This window comes from Pseudopodoces humilis, chromosome 6 (assembly GCF_049639895.1).
Source record: "Pseudopodoces humilis isolate 2021_Gansu_Grassland_sample_001 chromosome 6, ASM4963989v1, whole genome shotgun sequence".
Taxonomy (NCBI): domain Eukaryota; kingdom Metazoa; phylum Chordata; class Aves; order Passeriformes; family Paridae; genus Pseudopodoces; species Pseudopodoces humilis.
The window spans coordinates 6,366,657-6,381,568 of record NC_142205.1 but is presented as its reverse complement, the minus strand read 5'-3'; positions in this window follow the sequence as shown (position 1 = coordinate 6,381,568).

The following is a 14,912-nucleotide window of genomic DNA, read 5'->3' as shown; positions in this document are numbered from 1 at the left end:
TTTCTCCTCTTCAGTATTCTTATACTTCAGAGTTTAGCTGGGAGCTCAAAGTCAGCATCCTTCCAAGCAAACTTCCAGTCAAAATATTTAATTTTGCAGTGCCATAGACATGTTCAAATTAAGGTGTGTAGTGTAACTTAAAGAATTTCAACTCTCCTTTAGTTCCAGATGAGCTTCTACAGCTTCAAAAGTGAGGCTGGTAAAACATGACTGCCAGCTTTGATGTAATTTGTGCCCCAGTGTTTTTCTGTTTGGATCCCAAGAAGGGATTCTCTCTAATCTCTGTTTCATCACACTGCAGTTGTCATCCAAGTCTGTGAAGTCATACTATAGCTTTTGTAATTGCTGGAAATTGCATTCTGCAGCCAGGTGTAATACTTAGGTTTTATTGGTTTTGTTTTTCTTTCATCCCACTCTGCAAGCACCCATTAACTGCAGAATTGAGCTTCATGAAGGTGAAAATTTGTGTCTATAAATGGGCCCTGTCTGAAAGAATTCATTTAGGAAAGAGTCATACATGCAAGATATATAACAGTCACAATACTGTTCATTCCTTGTCAGGGAATTAACAATACTGTTAATCACCGTGTCATTCAGAGATGTGAATAAATATTCACAGAGAATGGAATAGTTTCTGTTTCCTGCTCACCACAGTGGTTTCCGCTCAAATTCAGTTAACAATCTTCATGTTCAGGTAATCATCCATTTACCTTTTCTGTGAAGCTGGACACAGGCAGAGACTGTTTTGTAGCTGTAGGATGAGAACTTGGAATATCACATCAATAAAGAAATGTAGTATGGAAATGGATATATATATTACTTTATTGCTGTTTTAACTACTTGGTAGTGTCTGGTACTTAATCTATTTGAGCACACAGTCTAATCCTGAAGAAAAAAAAAATCCAGCAACCTCACCTTCAGAAATATTACAGCTTTGAAATGCACTTTGAAGCGAAACAATGTAATTTGAGAAAGAAAGCAAAGGCACTGGAGCTATCCACGCTGAGGAGAAACACTTGAATGACATCCTCTTGTTTCCCAGTTCAGAAAAATATTGAAAAAGAATTAGTTGAATATGATGTGATTTTTTTTTTTCCAAAACTTACATCTAAGTGGCTCTTTTATAAATTAAAGTGTAATAGGTAAGGAAAAAAATAATTAAAAAGGTAAAAACAGTTTGAGGAATGTAATTTGCCAAGTACAATGCTTCTATCATTTGTTCAATAAAGTTGAAAATACTATATTTGGTATTTCATTCTTTAATGAAATAAATTTTCATTTTTCATTTTTAGGAAGAGGAGAAGGGGAAGAAAAGTAAGGTTTTTTTCTAGCTTCCAATAGGCACGGAAGTTCCTATATTACTCTCTTAGGCATCTGTTTTCACAGAATTATTCTTGCTTTTGTGAGGAGTTGGTCCTTCACGTGCAAGGAGATTTGCAGTTCGCTGAGGATACAGCAGAGGGTGCTGAGCTACCTCTAAACAAATTCACTCCTCGCTGCTCTTTGGCTAAGGGGACTGAAATCGGGCCCGTGGCCTTTTCCGTCTGGAACTTACATGGGAAAGCTACAGACGGTGAGAGGAAGAGCAAGGATGTGATGTAGAGTCTGAATGTGAAACATCAGAAAAGGACCCGAAGGTGAACAGCAAATGTGAGGGTAAAAATGGAAGCAGGGGTCAGTCATGCTGAGGGGTTAAGCAGTAGTGGATTAAAGGAATAAATTATGTATTAATTTTGAAAATTTCTGAGCAGAGGACTTGGCAATGCACAGTGGGTATTCAAGACTTCAGTGCTAAGAAGCAGCGGCTGAAACTATGCTGTGTAACTTTGAGAAACAGAGACTGAGCTGACCTGCAGTTCTTTTCAGCTCCTGTCTGCAGCTTTCTGGCCTTAAGGCATAAGAGGGCACTAATTTATCTTTTTCAGTTTTTTAGGAGAGAACATGAGTATGTATTTCACTACAAGGGTGTTTTATGCACACACAAACAATAGCAGAGGATTTTATTACGAGTCAGAATCGTGCTATTCATGCAATGGGGTCAGCACTAATGCTGAAGGTATCCTCTTGTTTGCATTACCGTTGCCAACTTCAGTTTCATTTCACAGTCATCACTTCTCCCTCACAAGGTGATGCTTATGCCATATAAGGCAGAATCATGTCTATTTATTCCCGTGTGACACAAAGGAAGTCTGTTGTAGACAAATGCTTGGTCTGTTGGACATAATACCTGATACTTGCCAAGGAGCATTTTCTACAATTGTGCCAATTAAAATGTGAAATTGCTACCACTTATTTTTGAACTCTCTTGTTCTGGCAGTCAGGAAAGAATGCCATAACTCATCAAGATGCAGCACTGTCGGTTTATCTGTGATAGTCCTATTTTCCCTCTAGAATTTAACCTGCTCCTGACCTGAGGAAATGCAATTTGATAATTCTCTCCTTCTGTGGTCTCTGTGTCAAAAATGCCAACATACTTCAGTCTGTAGATCAGCTTTGTGTGCCTTTGGAGCTCGTGCTGTTTCTGATGGTCCAGTGTGTGCCATTGTGCCAGACTCTTCCTGCAAATCTCTTCTGTGCAGATAAAAACCGTGGTGCAAGTAGGGGGACACTGCTCATGTCCATGCTGTAGTGTTTGGGGTTCTTCCACACCATGCCTTTAGGATTTCTGGGTATCCCACCAGCTCCAGAAAGATTTAGGACTCTGCAGTCACTAAATTATCTGCATCACTGGAACCCCTGACCGCTACAATACTCTGCAAGGAAACCTGCCTTTCATAACGAAAGGGTTGATTTGCTGAGTGTCTCCGTGGAGAAGGTTAGTGATCTGCCCTGAGGATCCTTTATCTTGTGTGTCACATGAGCTTTGGACAACTCTTGCCTTGATTATGTCTAAAGCCCTGATAATTTGTCCCTTGAAATGGTATTAAATATTTGTCCTGAACTCTAATATTAAAGTAGTACCGGGGACTAGGGTGCCATCTGGGAGGCTCTGGAGGGGTAAGGAAAGAACTTTCTTGGAACAAAACAGTAAATTTGTGTGTTGACAATGTGGGGAAGAACATGACTGAGTGTGAAGTTAGGAGTCAGTGAACAAGCTCTGTTAGCAAGTTTGCCACCCGCAAAAGAAGAAAACCTTTCTGTTCTGCAAGTGGAGAGAGTTGGTTTCCTTTTGGACACACGGGACATGGGCAACGTCCCTCACAGCCCTGCCCCCAGCAAGCAGCAGCCTCCTGACCTTGCTGCCCTGGGACTACTCAGAAGTCACCAAATCTAGAAAAGACTGACTGTTCCACATCATGGTCCACCTTGCAAAACTCTGAAACCAGGCACTGGTGCTGCCAAGGCTCACATGAGAAAAAGCTCTGCAGAAAATGAGCAACGCTGAGAGAATCCAGGTTACTCCTGGCACTCTGGAGAATCACCCTGCACCACCAATATATTTTCCTAACCAACCCAGGGCCTCCCAGGTAAAGGCACACAACACATTTCCTATCAAGGCAGTCTCCACAACAAGATCAAGAGCTGTCTATCCCCATCATGTGGAAGAAAAAACACAAAAGAGAGGAGGAAATCAGTCCCACTAGACATTCCTAGAAGCTTTTTCTGGCCCCTGCCTTAACCGAGCAGACATTTTAGCCATGTTTCACATCCTTGCCTAGGTCAGTGTTGAGCCAAACAGAAGCTGACTTTGGAGATGCTTGAAGATACATCTGTGTCTTTATGTATTTGGCTGTGCAGAATACGGTAAAAAAAATAATATTTCAGCCATCTCCAGCTTCTCTGAGCTCAACCAATTTGAAACAGGCAGGACGGAGCTCCAAGAGTCATTGTGGGTGACGACAGGCAAGGCTTGGTGTGATGGGAGTGAGGAACAGATGGGCCATTTGGGATTACCCAGGCCAGTTTTAACTATGTTTTTGACCTAAGTTTGCACACAGGACCGAGCCTGGGAGGAGTCAGCTCTCAGGGGTCACCTGTTATGCTACCAGTCACCTGTAAAATGGGAATGTTATAAATCAGGATGGTGCAGGGGAGAGGAAGAAAAACCTGGCTGGGAGATAGAGGATGGGATAAAGGAAAGAAGGGCAAAAGCAGCCACGAGTATCAAGGAATGTTTTCAATGTAAACTACATCCTTCTAGTCTTGTTCCTTGTGTGTACTCAGATGTTCATGCATATTCTCCCTTTTGCTGTTGCCCATACAATGTTAGCAGTAGGAGGTGTTTAAAGCAAAGAGGGACAGGAATACCTAAATGAGAGTTGTGTAAATGGCCCTAGTCAAGATTTATACTGTTTTGTGCTCTGGTATCATTCTTGGAATAGGTATGATGACCTGATTTGCCTTACTTATTTCTTTCATTGTAAGCTCTGAAATGGGCATTTTCAGGTTTTTATATATTTATTTATCTTTCTGTTAGAATCTCTGCAGTTCTTAGTACTGGCAGGTCATTTAGAAATTATTCCGGTTTTTTTACTAAGAAATAAATAGATAAATGAATAAGAAACAAGGCAAATAACCATTATAATGTAGAGGGCTTGCATTTTCCACAAATGTAGTGCAGTTACTGTTTCTTCTGACAGCATTTCACAGCTTGCCAGTAGAGTCTATGGAATGTGTGGGTAAAAATAACACAGCCTAGCAATGTGACAGTCCCATACACTAAATCTTTGCATAAAAAATAAAAATAGAGCTCTAGATCGCCTATATGAAATTACCAAGTTTGCAGATTCTTAGTGTGAATGTAAAAAGTTTCTAGCACAGCATACGGTAAATACATTAGTGCTATATTCCAGAAATCATCATTTTCCCAAGCTATAGTTCTTGCTGACATATGTGGTAGAAAGGCTAGTTCTGCCAACTGTCTGCTTCCTTCATATCCTCTGATTTTGGTGCAAGTTTAAAGCAATATGCTTAATAGCCTCAGTCTAGTACTTTGAAAAATTGCAATACTATCTATCTGTGTGGAAAGTCACATATCAATGACATTTGGTTGGCACAGTGGGTTTGGAGAAAAATGGCAAAGAAAACAGTTGGCACTGAGTTTTGAGGGGAAAAAAATCAGAAAATGTGAGTCTGTATGTCGTAAACTCAAGTTTTATTTGCTCATATATCACTTTGTCAGGGTTTTCAATAGTTCTTGTGGAAAATGTGTAACTGAAATATAAAGAAGCTTTTACATACAGTATGGATTTTCCCTTTAACATAATTGGTGCTCTCCCAACCTATGCCATACCCAATATGTGGGATAGTACAACACCATCCTCCGAAAAGAACAAATGAGCCCTCAAAGTAATTTCTCTGTTAGAGCCCATCCATGCACATTTGGCAGGAGTGTATGAGGCAGGAGGGGGTGTGTATGCACAGGCTGGATGACTGCTGCTCTGCCATGGATGCACAGGGAGCTGTATCTTCACATGCTCATGTCAATAGTGATGCCATGGGTGTAGATTTAGAAGAAAGCTGCTGTAGATTTCCAGTTCAACTGCAACTGGAAACTGGCAAACCACAGTCCCTCCCCTTCACACTGTAAATCAGAGACAGCTAATAATAATTAGTGCTAAGGCATCAGTCTGCTGAAGCCTTTTTGCACACTGGATGAGACAGCAGCCTCTTGGGGTTCAGAAATAAGGAGTTCAGAGTCTTTGCTGGGCTGAAATTGGCAGCTTCTGGCAGCCTTTGTAGGAGTGTGTGGATGGGAAAGTCGCCTCTGTGCTGGCACAGGGAAACCTCTTTGCAGTCCTTGTGTGGTGGTGGCCCTGCAGTTCCCCTTGCAGAACACTCAGAATGGCTTTCCTAAGGGCTGTGATTAATCATTGTAACACTTCAGCAGTGAAATCTGTTCCCTGCATCCTGGCTCTGTAGCTCAGACCAAGAGGTGACTTCATAGGTATTTTTCATGTGTGCAAACATTTTATTGCCTCATTCAAGCCCATTTTTCTTGGAGGCAATCTTTGTTTCAAACTACAGTTCCCTTAAAACTCTTACCTCGGTTGTTAATGATGGGGCTGCAAATATTACCACTAAAGAGAGAAGCCGTAAAATAAATGTCACTAGTAGACATAGACTGTGTGTAAAGCATACACACATTGAAAGCCTTCCTTTTGTTTGCAATGGTTAAATCCTGCAATCAGTTGAGAAGGATATATAAATCAGAAAGTAGCTCCTGAAAATATGTTGTTGGGGTAAGTGCAAATTTTCAACATGGATTGTTAATATGGCAACAGAATATTTGAAGGGACAAAAAAAAAGCTGGAGAGAAGGGAATAGCCCTTGTAAGACTCAGCTGTGCCTGTCAGAACTGCTAAAAAAGTCACAGTTTTTGCTAGGCAGTAAACTGGAATCCCCGCCGTGCTTCACTTAGTTTCCAAAATTCATAAATGCAGCCTGTTTCCAAAAAATTAATTAGCTATGAGTAAGAAAAAAAAGCACGGAAATTTGTGTGGAGTGCTTTACAGCTTTCTTGTGATACGCTAATATATGTTTTATTTTACTTAATTGCCGTTCAACAGTATTGAGCTTTTTGAATACACCATATGTAATGTCACATACTGCATAGTCACATTTCATGAGATATTGCTGTACCAGCTATATATTTTCCCCAACTTTGTGAAGTGTTTAATCCACATTCTTTATACCCCAAGACAGTGAAAACTGTGACTCTCCAGAGAATACAAATATCTTACAACTTTCTTTTAATCAGTGCTAAGCAGATCCTGAAGGAATACATCAACACAGCACAGATAAAGCCAGGTCTGTGGGCATGGGGCAGATTTTGCCATCACAGAGCCTGGCATCTAGCAGTGAATTCACTCCAGCAGAGACTGTCAGCAAACAGCTTGTGAGCCACTGGTCTCCCACTCACACCCCAAAACCACAGCCAAGCAGGGCAGAGGCGATTTGTGAGCCTGACCATCTGGGAAAATGGGAATTTTATTCTTTGGGAAGCCTTTTGGGCAGGGGAGCCTTGAATACAACTATCTGCTGCCAACAGTCACTTTTGAAATGGAGAAACAAGTCTCTGTTTTACTGAAGGGTGAGAAAACATTTCTGTGGAAGTCAGGCAGGGGTGAAACACTGCCAGCCACACTCAGAGCTCCTGCCCACATCCAGGGTTTTGGTGATGTAAAAAAGGGATACACACATGTGTTTTGCAACACATTTCCCAAGTAGCCAAACTTCTCACAATCAGATCATTATAACTGGGAAGGCAACAAATACAAAGATTTGCTCGACAATTAGTTGGGGTTATGTGTGAATTATTTTCTGTAAACCTGATATTATTTATTTGGCAGTACCAAATGTATATTTAACTTTTGATTATTTAGCCTAGCAATAAATATATTTTTAAGAGAACAAAAAAATACAACTCACTTTAACTTTACAGTTTATTTAGAGAAGTCAGACAAAAAGCTATACTAAATATGTACTATTTGCTAAATTATGTGAATACACATTAGATACATATATCCATTCTTAGGGTCCCAGTTATGTCTTGTTATGCTGTTCTGACATAAATATTTATGTGACACGTAACTCTGATATTTTTAACAGAGTTCTCTATGACTTTCCATCAACATTATGTGCAAACTGTGAGGGGAGGAACAGCACTTATTAGTTCACCAGCTGAATGCAATAGTGTTCAGGCATGTAAAAATCCACACCAGTGCAGCTCTGTCATATCAGACATGCAAGAATCCACTTCACCATCAAGGTTGCTTTGCTTTGAGCAGCCTGAGATCTCTAATTAGCTGTGAACTCTCTCTGAACTTCTCCTTGAGCTTAGTGCTACATTGTGTAGCCTTCCTAGTGTCTAATAGGGGTGAAATCACACTGCAGCACTAATCTAATTCAGGTAAAAACAAACAAAGTGTGAGATGGTCACCTTCTGGAGGCCAGCCTTTTATTAGTTCCTGTGCTCAAAGTGGTGCTTGTCCCTTTAACCCAAAATAGCCCTTTTTCTCTAGTATTTGGTTTAAAGACAAGCAGCAAATGATTTGTGGTAGTGGTCTGGGGCACTAGGTGTGTGCAGGCCCTATGCCTAGAACCAACACTGGTCCTCAGAGGGTTCTCAGCAGGGGAACTGTTTTCGGTGAAAATAAGTGAGTTTTCTAAGATTGGTGATTTTCTTAACATTCATATCCATTGAAAAATATATATGGGTTTTTCATATTTTTCCTTTGTCAACCAAAAAAAAAAAAAACCCTGTCATAAACCTAAAATGTTTTACCTGAAATAGTACATTCTTACTCAGAGGACAGGTAAATAAGTACCCTGGTTGCCTCCTCTCCTAACCCTTTCTTTGTGGGAGGGCAAGTGGAGCTAAAAGAGCCAGGATGTCACATAGCAAGATTTGGGCAGAGAACTATTCAGCCTGCTGCAGGGTTTTGAGCAGGATCAGTACAGGCACACCTACTCTCCCAGTTTCCAGGGAGCTGAGGTGGCATCTTTTCATCTGGTAGGGTTCTCTTTTCCTTCCAAGGATGTTCAGATAATGGAAATAGGGAAATGGATCCAACCATTTGTTTTCAGAGGCGAAGAAATACTTGTTGCTTCTACATCCATGGAGCCATGGTAGGATCAAATTAAAACCAACAAAAATGAAAACTAAAAATAAGGTTTTTATTAGCATAAATCTGTTTTCTGGACTATTTTTTCATATATAATCAGGTGTTAAACTTACCCAATCCATGGGTCTGTTTCTGTGCAGCACAATATGAGTTCTTAGGGTCTGAAGTGGAATAACCAAGGAATTTATTTCATTTTCATTGCGAATGAATGAATGAATGAATGAATGAATGAATGAATGAATGAAATCTTGTGAAATTTCCAATATCCAGTACAGCGGAACAGAACTAGTGTGAAACCAGGTGAAACCTCCCCAAAATCCTTTACACAGCACAAAAGATGAAAGTGCAGCCTGGTGCAAATCTGAATACAGCTTGGAAAGCCTGCAATGAATGGGAGCAGCATTTCCTTGTGGCAGTGGGACAGATAACAGGATTGAGTGGATGTGGAAGCAAAAGGCACTCTGAGTAATGAACTGCTGAATGAGAGTGGAGTCCGGATTGCAGTCCATACCTTATGGCTATCAGCAAGCAATGCAGTGAGTGGAAATAGGCTCTGAAAAACACATTCAATCAGGGAAATTGCCCCGCCTGCAGCTCATTAACGGGATTAAGTCCTGATACAAAGTGACAGTCAGTATTATTTGTGTAGGCAAAAAGCTTGCTCCCCTTTGTAGTTTTTGGCATATCCAACTGGCTTTAACAATATGGATCTGAGACAGCTAGTGTAGCTTTAATGTTAAATTATCCAGGGTTAAAAGCTTGCCAAGGCCAGGCAGGAACAAAGTGTTCTTTTTTGCAAAGCTGGCACATGGGGCCAGTTTCATTTCAGTAGCACCCATGTGGGAGCTGCTCCATTTCCCACATCCACGGCAGCGTTTTTCCATCCATTCCACTGGATGTCATTTTGTCACCAGAGATCCCCACTATTGCAGCACAAGGGAGATCAGGCTCCCCAGGATGAACAAACCCTGAACCCAAAAGATCAGCCCTCTGTTTAGAGCAGACTCACGCTGCTGAAAGCTGTGGTCTGTTCTGAAGTCTAAACAAGAGATAAAAGCTCAAGTCCTCAGCTGGTTAAAATTAGTGTGGCTACTGTGAACTTCTGGAGCTGCTGTGTTTCTTGTAAGGCAGCTGAGCCTGGCTGTTCCAAGGAACAAGCTCACAAGGAGCACAAGGAACCAGCTCTGGAGAGGCAGTTCATGCCCCAGAGCTTCCTGGATTTAACTGCTGGTCTGGATTTAACTACCAAAAAGAAAAAACTGTGGATTCAAGCTATTACATCAGTTTTTAAATTGCTATTTTAAAATCAAGCAGATTGTGGTTTATATCTCTTTTTGTATTTGGAGGATAAGTCTGTGTTTATGGATGCTAGACAGCAGGGGTTTTGTCAATGTATTCAGTGGAATTATTTGGGTATTCCCGTACAGCAGCATAGCATCCAAAGCAGGGGAATGTGCTGTTCCTAGAAATCAGTAATTTCCTTTCTGAATGCAACTGCTGCATGATGTTCCCTTGCCCCTGTTACTGGCACCCCACTACCACACTGCCCAAGCCATCACAAACCTCTTCTTGCACTAAGGAAATAATATGAATAAAAAAAAATTAAATTACATTTCTCATTTTCCATAATTATTTGCTATATTTCTTTTCCAGAGCTTAACTGAATGCCTAGGCCTGGGGAGTTAGGAATACATTTTCTCTGGAGTTTACCTTAAATCTGCTTATTTGCACCATTTTTTCCCAGTGGTTGGTGTAAGAGCCAGGAGTGCTTCTCTCACAGTGCTATAGTGCTTATGCCCTTGGGATCATCCATCCCAGCCATGCTTTAGGTGATCTGGGTTGAAGAACTGAAGTTTATTATGTTTAAGAGAAACCAACACTAAACCTTTAACATCCTGCAGTGTCAGAACATGACATGCTAATATCTTAAATAAAATTTGAAATACACTTGATGATTTAAAATAATTGAAGTTCTGTGAACTTTAGCATTAAGGAGGCAGAAGATGATGGAAAAGTTTGCTCATGTCACAGCTTAGTGAAATCTTAATGATTAAGAATCAGATGTGCAAGATAGAAGGACTAGTGATGAAAAAAGATTGACATCTTAAAAAAGTTTGATTGAAAAGCAGAATATGTGGCTCAAGCTGTACCAAACCTTTACAAAAGAGACTTTGTGCCTATTGTTCAAGCACTGAAAATAAATGGCCAATATAACTATATAAGGCACTAGAATCTGTCATCACTTATGGCCAGAACAAGGCCATGGATGATGGACTGTAATGCAATATAAGTAGCACTGCCATGAAACCAGAGTAATTTAATTTAGATCAGAGGATTCGGTTTGTGTGGTATAGACTTATGAATATAATAATTCTTAGCCATGATAGATTATCCTGCCAATGTACTACAGCACTCTGGGCTTTTACAGAAATGCCAGCTTCAGCTGCACTTTTTTTTTTTTACTTTTTTTTTAGTCATTGCCCAGTGATATATATTAGATTTGTGATATATATGAGCCACTAAAGACCAAATTGAAATCCCTAAATCCAGTATAGTCTCAGAGATCATAGCATAAGCTGAAAACAACAAGAAAAAATTGTACCATTAACTCAGAGGATGTAGGTGATCATAAGTGGTTTTTTGAACAAGTAAGAAATAAATTCATGAGAGGCCCAAAGAACTAAGAGGAATTATCCCTGTTTCAGGATGTCTGTATTCAGCCAAGGAAACTAACATCTTGCTTATAGTAAATTATGTTTTAAAGTGTTGGAGAATAGTGATTCCACACACATTTTTTCTTATGTGTGGGAAACAAGCAGGAAACCAGGAAAATTAATTTCTCCATCCACTAGAAATGTCTTATTCCAGATCTTACAGGTATCAAACAGCCTACAGCTTTTCTTCTTTTGCTTTGCTTATCTCCATTTTTTGTTAACATTTGTTAAGTAACAGGTAAACATTATCTGTCCATTTCCATTTCTGTGAGGATGATCTCATATCATCAAAAATGAGATTAATTATTCCTCTTCTTAGGTTTAAATAACCCAAGAGGAACGATTTTTGTTGCCAACCATGGAAGATAGTTGTTGCTCACAAGCTCACATCATCCCTATGTGAAAACCTCCACCTTTGCCTTGCATGATCTTCAAGAAGTTTTGAAGCACAAGATGTGAAGAGCTGTCTTTGATTAAGAGTTGGACTTGGTGATCTAAAGGGTCTTTTCCAACCTAAACAATTGATTCTATGATTTTAGATTTACTTTAGACTGCAGGTCAACTGTACTGCAACGCATTTCCAGAATCCTGGCTCTGGCCAGGGCAGGGCTCTTGATGGGTCTTGCTCTGATTTCCTTTCAATCCATGTGAGAGCATCCCAGAGGTCAGAAAATGAGGGCCAGCTGAGAGAGGTGGGATAAGGAGGTGGGGAGTGGGAATTTATATCAGCAGAATTTCTATGGGAGCTGAGATGTAACCAGAGCTCAGCCTCAGAATCAGAGCTCAAGAATTGTTCCAGGTTCCTGCAGTTCACTCTCAGCCCTGGTTACTCCAATTGTTAACTGTGTAGACAGAGACATCACAAAATGCAAGCTGACGTTTCTCTGCAGTGGCTTTCTCTGGAGTGTCAAATCAATTAATGATTTTAAGTTTTGCCCTGAAGTAAAAGACGCTAATGCCCATATCCATGTTTTATCATTACAATTGTCCAAAGTTTTTATAACTGAATAAAATAGTGGAAAAAAATGATCCTGAGGGACCTAGGGTATGCATAGAAAAGAAGCCAGTTGGATTTATTTAGCTACTTCATGTTGAATTGTTGAATAGAAACCTGATAGCAGCACAGGAACATACGAACATCTTTTAACTTGTTTTTATTCCACCTATTTTAACTTCACAGAGACTCAGAAACAGACACTGTGACCCACAAGTGTAGTTAGTTCTCAGCTTGTAATGCATATGTGAAGAAAGCATTTGTCTGCTTAGCCAAGGTTCACTTGCATTCATGGCATGTGGAGCTGAACCATTCCTGGTTTCTCTTCTGGCCAAAAAAACATTGGATCAAACTTATATCTGGTGCAAGAATGCTGATTTCAGTTACTTCAGCAGTGAATAAGACCCATAGCTTATTTTTAGGCCAGATAATGATCCCAGTAAAACAATACTGATGACTGTAAGTTTGGCTCACATTAATAGATTAAATGTGGGTAGATGCAAGCAGATGGCATCGGTTGCTGTGTTGCTTCCTGGCAGAACTGGCCTCATTAAAACATCAATTTTGCTGAAGCTTTTGTGGCTGTGATTAAAGTTGCCAAAAATTTTAAATAGGCAGAGTTTCAAAGTGATAGCTGGGATGGTTTCCAAATGTATCTGGCGTAGTACAGCACTCCACATTAGACTTGTAAAGCTGGATGTTTTTGCGAATAAAGGAGATCTTTAATTTACCCAATAGGCTCTTTTATAATTTCATGTCATCTGCTGTATTTGTAAGGATGTTTTTTTCCCTCAAAGAAAACAGTCAGTGGGATGCAGTGAAGGATTATTTAGTAAACAGTTGCTGGATGGCTGCAGTAGCACTGACAATTCTTCTCTGAGCTATGTCAGAAAGGGAACAGGGTGAAAATGTTTGCACAAATGATAATTCTCAAATGATTGTGGGTGAGAGGGAGAGGGGAGAGTTTGGAAGCTCAGGTGCCACATTCTCCACTGCACAGCAAAGGCAGAGGATGACAAAGACCAGCTCTTACTCAAACTGCAGTTTGCTTCTTTTGCAGTGGGAGGTGGTGCTGCTGGCAGGAACACCACCACTGCTCTTGGGGTGGATTCATGGATTTTTGCAAAAGCTTTGGTATCTACTGCCCAAGGGGAGGGAGGTTTTCAGTACTGCTCTGGTGCTACAGAGAAATGCCTTATCTACAGAGCTCCAGTGCAACCATGAGCAAACCATTTAACCTTTCTATCCCCTGTCTTTTTCATTGCCAAGGTGGGCTTCTATGGGGAAGGCAAAGGATATAAAATTGTCTGAAGATTAAATGCTGAAGAATGCTAAGAAACCTACCTGCTAGTGTCTGTCAAAGGGATAGATGTAAGGGAAGAGGAGAGTAGAATTGGTCTGACATTTCTGAGTTGAGGCCAGAGCTGGAAGATATTATATTAGCAGAAAATATTTTTTCTACCTGTAGTTTCCATAGAACAATAGAATTGTTTAAGTTGGAAAAGACCTGTAAAATCATCAAGTCCTATTGTCAGCCTAGTACCAGCACAGGTTCACCATTAAGCCATGTACTCAAACACCATACCCACATCTTTTTTACACTTCCAGGGACGGTGTCCCCACCACTTCCCTGAGGAGCCTCTTCCAATGCTTGACAACCCTTTACATGAAATATTTCTTTCCTAATATCCAAGGTAAACCTCACCTGCTGCAACTTGAGGCCATTTCCTTTTTTTCTGTCACTTGTTACCCAGGGGAAGAGAATGATCCCCACCTGGATACAATCTCCTGTCAGGGAGACCATAAGGTCTTCCCTGAACTGCCTTTTCTCCAGACAAGTTAAAAATAAAGGGATTGCTTTAAGTTAAGACTTGGAGCTAATGGTGGAAACTACTAAGTGAAAATTCAAACGAATCTGATGAGTGGAAAACATACTTGACATTTGGAAAAATTAACCAAATATTTTATTGGTCTCAAATATAGAGCAATCATTTTCGTTCCTCGGGTTGCAAGAATATTACAAACAGGCCACATGGAAAACCCTGAAGTTTGATATAGAGTATCTGGCTTTAGGAATGAGATTATGTTTGCACACGTGCTGGTCTATTGTAGTTAATGATATGTGAGAAACACAGTTTTAATGGGTTCACATATTATTTATTATGGGAGCAGAACATCATAAATTTGATAACCAGATCCTACTAATTTGCCAAAATATGTAAGAAACACAGTGGCATAATTGTGTTTGTACTGTATTCACTTGTGTGGAATAGTTTAATTTATATTCATGGGAAACTTCTATTCAAAGGCAAATAGTGCAACAGTATTTGCTTCTTTCCATACTAGTATGAGATCTTACACAGACATGTAAAATTCTGCTACAAAATACTGGTATCTCCAGCAGAAAAAAGGGGACTGTTTTACAATTACAAATTAGAAACTACTTGTAACTTATTACTTTGGCAAATCTCTGAAAGAAGAGTTTTGAACATTTTGAAGATCTGCAAATTAACAGAAAAATATTGTCCCAGTAATAAAAGTAGAAATTAACTAAACATCTAATGAGAATCTTTTCCACTGATTTATTAGCTCAAGTCCTGGAGGCATGAAGATCAGTCTGTGAGATATAATTCTGTA